Source organism: Schistocerca nitens, chromosome 3, assembly GCF_023898315.1.
Source record: "Schistocerca nitens isolate TAMUIC-IGC-003100 chromosome 3, iqSchNite1.1, whole genome shotgun sequence".
Classification (NCBI taxonomy): domain Eukaryota; kingdom Metazoa; phylum Arthropoda; class Insecta; order Orthoptera; family Acrididae; genus Schistocerca; species Schistocerca nitens.
The window spans coordinates 61,874,185-61,881,084 of record NC_064616.1 but is presented as its reverse complement, the minus strand read 5'-3'; the positions used below and the strand labels follow the sequence as shown (position 1 = coordinate 61,881,084).

The window sequence follows — 6,900 nt, the reverse complement described above, 5'->3', positions numbered from 1 at the left end:
CACCCACTGGACCTGTTGTATCGAGGCAAACGGTGTACAGAAGGCTTCGGCAGTGTGGCCTTTATTGTCGGAGATCTGCTATATGTGTGCTTCTGATGCGTGTTTACAGAAGGGAACGTCTAGAAAAAAAATGGTTCAAAATGGTTCAAATGGCTCTGAGCACTATGGGACTCAACTGCTGAGGTCATAAGTCCCCTAGAACTTAGAACTACTTAAACCCAACGAACCTAAGGACAACACACACATCCATGCCCGAGGCAGGATTCGAACCTGCGACCGTAGCGGTCGCGCGGTTCCAGACTGTAGCGCCAGAACCGCTCGGCCACCAGCGGCCGGCGGAACGTCTAGAGTGGAGTCTTCAACACCCCATCTGGACAGTCGAACAGTGAGTCAACGTTCTTTTCTCAAATGAGTCCCGATTTGATCTGGAGAGTGATTCTCGACAGATTTGTATCTGAAGGGTGCGTGGAACATGATTTCGGGACCGAAATATTATGGAAAGAGACCGATATCGAGGCGGCTCTCTAATGGTGTGGGCAGAGATTATGTTGCTCACTCGAACACCATTGTGACGAGATCTTGGGACCTCATATGTGGTTGTTGCGGGCTGATGTGGGCCCAGATTTCGTACTGATTGACGACAATGCTCGACCTCATAGAGCACAAGTGGTTAATGTTTTCTTGAAAACTGAAGATATTGCACTCATGCCGTGGCTCTGCTCGCTCCATCGATTGGAATCCCATAGGGCATGTTTGGGTTGCATTAGGGTGATGTTTGCATCACGTCAGCATCCATCAACTACTCTCCAAGACTTTAGAGCAGTTTTGCCGGAAGAATGGGCGTTATTGCGTCAACATGATGTTGATGACATCATTCACAGTATGCCCCTTCGTTGACAGGCCTGTATTGCCGTCAAATCCAGTAAGTTGGAAAAAATGAAGACCACTTTTGTCTACCATTAAGCATGTTGCAGTTGTTTACATTCTGCATTATTTATATTGTTTCTACATTACTATCACCTGTTTACGGTGTTCTGTGGCAAAATAAACGCAATTTATGACGGTAGTATCTGTTCCCGAAAGAACAGTTACCGTGGATGACCAAGCAGCTTTGCTAGAAATGAAATGACAATTAAATGGACACCCTAGCTGCTAACAGGCGTTGATGTACTTCACTGGGGACATGTTGAAAATGTGTGGCCCGACCGGGACCGGAACGCACACGCTATGCCCGAACTCGTACTGGACTTGGTAGATTAATCTGCCACGAGTAATGAGTATGATGGGCAAACATCTATTAGGCGCACTACGAATGTAGTGGTGTGGACATGTCGGGAATGTGGATCTCACGGGGAGCGTGCAAGGGATAAGTCCCTGCAGACGCACTATCCTCTGTGCCCGCGGTGGCTCAGATGGATAGAGCGTCTGCCATGAAAGCAGGAGATCCCGGGTTCGAGTCCCGGTGGGGGCACACATTTTCAACATGTCCCCAATGAAGTACACCAACGCCTGTTTGCAGCTAGGGTGTCCATTTAATTGTCATTTCAAAATAAACGCAACGTTGCAAAATTTCCACTTGTTGCTTTAATTTTGGACACCAGTGTACTTTTGGTTCAGTACCATGACGATGTCTTGTAAGGAAAATAAATTTCTATGGGACATCTAACCAGATTTGCGAGTAAATCGAAAATTCCATGGGAGGCAGAACATTACATGTTTTACTGGATTGAATTTTTAGTGTGATTCATGACTATGGAACAAGACCACAGCTGTTCGTGTTATACATTAATGAGTTAGCGTACATTATTATTTGCAATGTCAGTTACGTACGAGAAAGTTATATCGGGTAAAAACGGCAGTGATAGGCAGTCTGATCTTGACAGAATATCAGCCTGGTGCATTGACTGGCAACTAGCTCATAATGAATAGAGACACAAATTATGCAGTTCGTGGAACATAAAATGTTGGTGACCTTCGACTATAGTATTAAAGCGTCACAACATATCATAAAAATGATCGGCGTTTACAGTGCGTACAGTTATGATGTGAAAAAAAAAACACATAGAATCAGTAGCAGGAAATACAACTGCAGGCTAAGATTCATTCGTAGAATACTGGGAAACTTCAGATAGTATACAGAAAAGACTGTACACGAACGCTTTTATGGTCCATGCTTGAATACTGATCGAGTGTATTATGGAAGCTCTTTCAGGTAGGATTAATAGGATACGTATATGAGCGTACACATAGACGAGTGAGGCAGTTCGTCACTGGTTTCCTTGGGTGTCAAGAAAAAAATAAGAGAAAAATTGAAAAATGCGAGCATTAACTTGCAGAGAATTCAAAAAATCTGTTATGCATCTCGCGCGAATCCTAAGTAGACAACTTCTAGAACTATCTGTCAGGGAAGAAAATAAGACAATTCTCAAGCCCCCTAGGTACCTGTTCTTTAAAACTTGTGCAGATCAAGTCATGCAAATAATATAACGGACCATCAAAAAGCTTCTGTTCAAAGGCCGTACAGTGCAGAATCGGAATGCCGGTCAGGCAGAAGCGCCGTGAGCACTGAGGTAATCAGCCCACCGACGCACCAGGTTCATGACACCCGTTTGGTAAAACACCGTATCCTGCTGCGTGAACAAGTCCCTAACTGCCTGCTGCACATCTTCATCCGAGGGAGCAAAGGCTTGATAATTGCATGGGCTGAGACGAGGACTATGGGCGGTCGCTCTGGTGTCACACACTTAAGGTGGCGTAACTTCTGCGTAAGTACATTTGCGTTATGGGGGCGCGATTCATCATGAATCAGCAGCACCGCTTGTCGCGCAACATACCACAACGGTGGTTTTCGATAGACATGCTGCTTGCTTCATAAACAGTCTTCAGTCCCCGATGAATGTCTAGCAGTGTTTGTCCTTCGGCACCCGAGAAAAGAATATCGGCAAGTTGGTTCTGTTTGGACACTTTTGGTAATAACGTTGTCGTAGTTCACGCTTCTGCTTTTACCACACGCAAGTCAGAAGACAAGAATGTCACGCTAACTCCCTTGCTCGCCTGCTCGCCCTTTTCAACGGACTGTCGTAGTGCCAGGTGTGTTGCAATCACAACACGTAGTGTTCCCCTACGTTCGGCGTGTTTGGGGGATGTGGGGTCATAACTGTGTAGTTGACTGGACATCGACGCCATACTAATCCACTGCTTACATGTCGGTGCTTATACAGCCGCATCGAAGTCGCACTACGTTGCATATACAATACAGCAATGCCCTTAAACGGAACCCTTTTGATCGCCCTATACAGCTCGCACGAAGAAATATGAAGAGTCGTTCTTCCCACACTCAAGCTCATTAACAAATAGCTCCAGGTATGCAGACGACAACTGTGCAAAAACTACAACTCATAACAGAAAATAGACGTATAGCACTGGTTAGAGCACGTCTCCAAGTTTTTAATTCACATTACAGGTGCTCAGTAGGGCCACTGTTTGTCATGCAGCAAATACCAATACGACAACCAAACTCTTGCCACACATGTCCTAACAAGTCATGGTCCACATCGGCAATGTCTACATACATACTCCGAAAGCCAACGTACGGTGCATGACGGAGGCTAACACGATCCACTACAACTCATTTCCTTTCCTGTTCCATTCGCAAACAGAGCGAGGGAAGAAGGACCGTCTATAAACCTCCGTATCAGCCCTAATTTCTCTAATATTATCTTCGTGGCCTTACGCGAAATGTACGTTAGGGGCAGCGAAATCGTCGAAAAGAGCGTCATCTTCCCTCCAAGGATTTCCATTTGAGTTCATTTCAATAATACTTCCGTGTTGACCGAAACAACTGGTAACAAATCTAGCAGCACGCTTCTGAATTGCTTCGACGTCTTCTTTTAATCCGGCTTAGTGCGGATCCCAAACACTCGAGCAGTAGTAAAGAATGGGTCGCACTAGTGATATATAGCCCGTCTCCTTTATAGTGGAGCCACACTTTCCCAAAATTCTCCCAATAAAACGAAGTCTAGCATTGGCCTTCACCACTACCAACCTGACGAGCTCGTTCCATTTCATATCGCTTTGAAATTTTGCGTCCAGATATTTAATCGATGGGACAGTCAAGCAGCTCGCTACTAATGATGTATTCGAACGTCACAGGATTGTTTCTCCTACTCATCCTACCACAGCGTCATCAGAAAACGTAAATTTCTGCTTACCAGGACCTTCTATGTAACTCTTACAAATTAAGTGGCAGTGTAGGAAAAAACTTGCAGTCTTTCACATAGTCTAATAAGAAGAAATTACGTGGCGTTAAGTCAGGTGACTGTGGGGACCCTGAAGAACAGGAGGTCGTAATGGGAAACACATCAATTCCAACACTGAGGCAAGTCAGCCTCTATGTAAACATGAACGTCTGAAAGCCACTGTGGTGGAGCACCGTCTCATTGCAATTGCGCCGTAAGCCATTGCTGCAACATGTCCAGGTTCACGACGTCGGGCACAGTTTTCTCTGTAAAGAAAACTTTTCCACAAACTTTTGAAGAGAACATGGCACAAGAGACGACATCTTTATGTAAATCACGAATATGTTCCTCAATCTCGTGTTGATCTTCTGTGCCGTAAACACAGACGTTATGACGATTCACTTTTCCAGACACATGAAACGTGGCTTCGTTACTGAGGACCAGTTTCTGAGAGAAACCTTCTTACTCTGGTAGCCCCTGCCGGTAGTTGCAAAAAGTAAAAAAACAAGCCATTTTTTTCGAATAGTCAGCGCCTGTGGCTATTACAACCAGTATTGTTTTACACACAGAAGTTTACACGGAACGCACCCACCCGACCGTGGTGGCCGAGCGGTTCTAGGCGCTTCAGCCTGGAACCGTGCTGCTGCTACGGTCGCAGGTTCGAATCCTGCCTCGGGCACGGATGTGTGTGAAGTCCTTAGGTTAGTTATGTTTAAGTAGGTCTAAGTCTAGGGGACTGATGACCTCAGATGTTAAGTCTCATAGTGCTTAGAGCCATTTGAACCATTTGGAACGCTCCAGACAGTTGACTGTGGTCTCTGCAGTTCTCTACTGGCACGTGTCATTTATTATACGAATGCGTGGCGTCTGTTCTTTCGGATCGGACCGGGACTCGAACCGGGGAGACCCTTCCTACTAGACAGATGCGTTAAGCACTGCGCCATCCAGGACATAACGTTATCGTTTACGCGCGGACCATCTCGGCACGCCTCACAGTCGATTCACATTCCCACTGAGCGCCACTTATCCACAGTCCCCGTCAGTTTTATGGACAGTGACTGCGGATAGGTGGGGCTCGCTGGGAATGTGAATCGACTGAGAGGCGTGCCGAGATGGTCCGCGCAGTTGCGAGAACGCTGTGTCCTGGATTGCGCAGTGGTTAACGCACCTGCTTAGTAGTAAGCGGGAGATCTCTGTCGAGTACATTTTGCCTCTGATTCGGAGTAATGTCCCGCTGCAGCTGACAGCTTGATCCCCTTCAGCTTACACGTGTCGCCTATCTATTTGGGCTCTTGACCAATGCTTCCTACACACGCTTCACCTTCACTGCTGATGATCCCAGCCGGTCTGTTTCCTTCACACCAAGTAAGCAGGAACTCTCCCTGAATGAGTTGTACCACCCATGGATTTTGTTTTCGTCTGTCGGAGTTTTACCTGTGATTTGGTACAAAAAGCCATTGAACCATCCCAATTGACCAACACTTAGCGAACTCAAGGACAGAAACCTCCGTATCGCTCAATTGTACGCCGTTTTCTAACACGACTGCTCGTAGTTATACTCTCTGCAACTAAGTAAAGACGCGTATTACGAATCGAAACTTGGAGATATGCTGTGTCTACTGATAGTGTAATTTTTCTGTATAATTTGTAGATTTCGTGCAGTCGTCTTCTGAAAACTCAGAAGTACTTATGAGTTATTCTGTGTATGGTATGATAAAAAGTACTCTCTATCACCAATTTAGCATTTACTCATTAAGTACAGACATAGGTGCTGATGGAAGAGGTGGAGTGCGTCAACCCAAAGAGTTATACCAAATTCTCTGATTGCATCCCTTTCATTACTGTTGGATAATAGGATTTCTTTCTAGCTCAAAATATTTGTTTTGCCATTAAGCAAGCTAAATCAGAACTGAACAGCAGTCCAGTCCACACGTTGCCCTGCCACTTATTGGAAAAACTTCCTCAATTGATAGTAAGGAAGTAATACAGACTTGGCTAGTAGTTTTCTGTATTTACCACCAAAAGTATTGAAAAATTTCATCAAGAGTCTACAATCGTACAGGACTTCCGTAAAAGAGTCAAAAATCAAATTAAGGAATCCTTCCGCTGCTTCCTGATTTATATACTTTCTGTTCGAGTAACTACAGAAACTGTCAAAAATTCGAAGGAGGGACGATTGAAGTTCAGCGTCCATGCGACAAGGGGCTCAATAGAGATGGAGTACAAGTTCGTAACAGGAAGGTTGGGGAAGTAAATCGACGGCACCCTTTCAAGGAACGTTTTCGTCATTTGCCTTAAGAGATATGCGTCGAATGTCTTACCACAGCGTAGTTTCGCTCGATAAGAAAATTCAGTAATTTGCTTGCAAAATTTATGCAAAGGTATCAAAAATGTTTGCGCGTGTCTGTATGCAGGATTTTCGAAGTTTAGAAGGGGAGACAGAGATATCCAAGTCTGCCAAATGATTAATCATATAGCATATTTCGTAACGCCCACCAGTATCGTGCATGCTACCGCCACGTTCTTGCTTTCACTCTTTTCGCCAGTAAAACTTATCACCATTTCAGCGTACTAAACTACTTTATTTAGGAATAGTTAAACAGTTATTTATAGAAGAAGAACTGTCTTTTTTTTTTTTTTTTTCACTGCTCGGTGCTATATG

The 6,900-nt window shown here is 44.9% G+C and overlaps 1 non-coding gene across 1 annotated transcript; it reads left to right on the top strand.

Annotated features, from left to right (window-relative positions):
• Positions 1–1,396: 1,396 nt before the first annotated feature.
• Trnas-uga (transfer RNA serine (anticodon UGA)) lies at positions 1,397–1,471 on the top strand. Its single transcript has one exon. It is a non-coding gene; the product is annotated as a tRNA-Ser (tRNA).
• Positions 1,472–6,900: the final 5,429 nt, after the last annotated feature.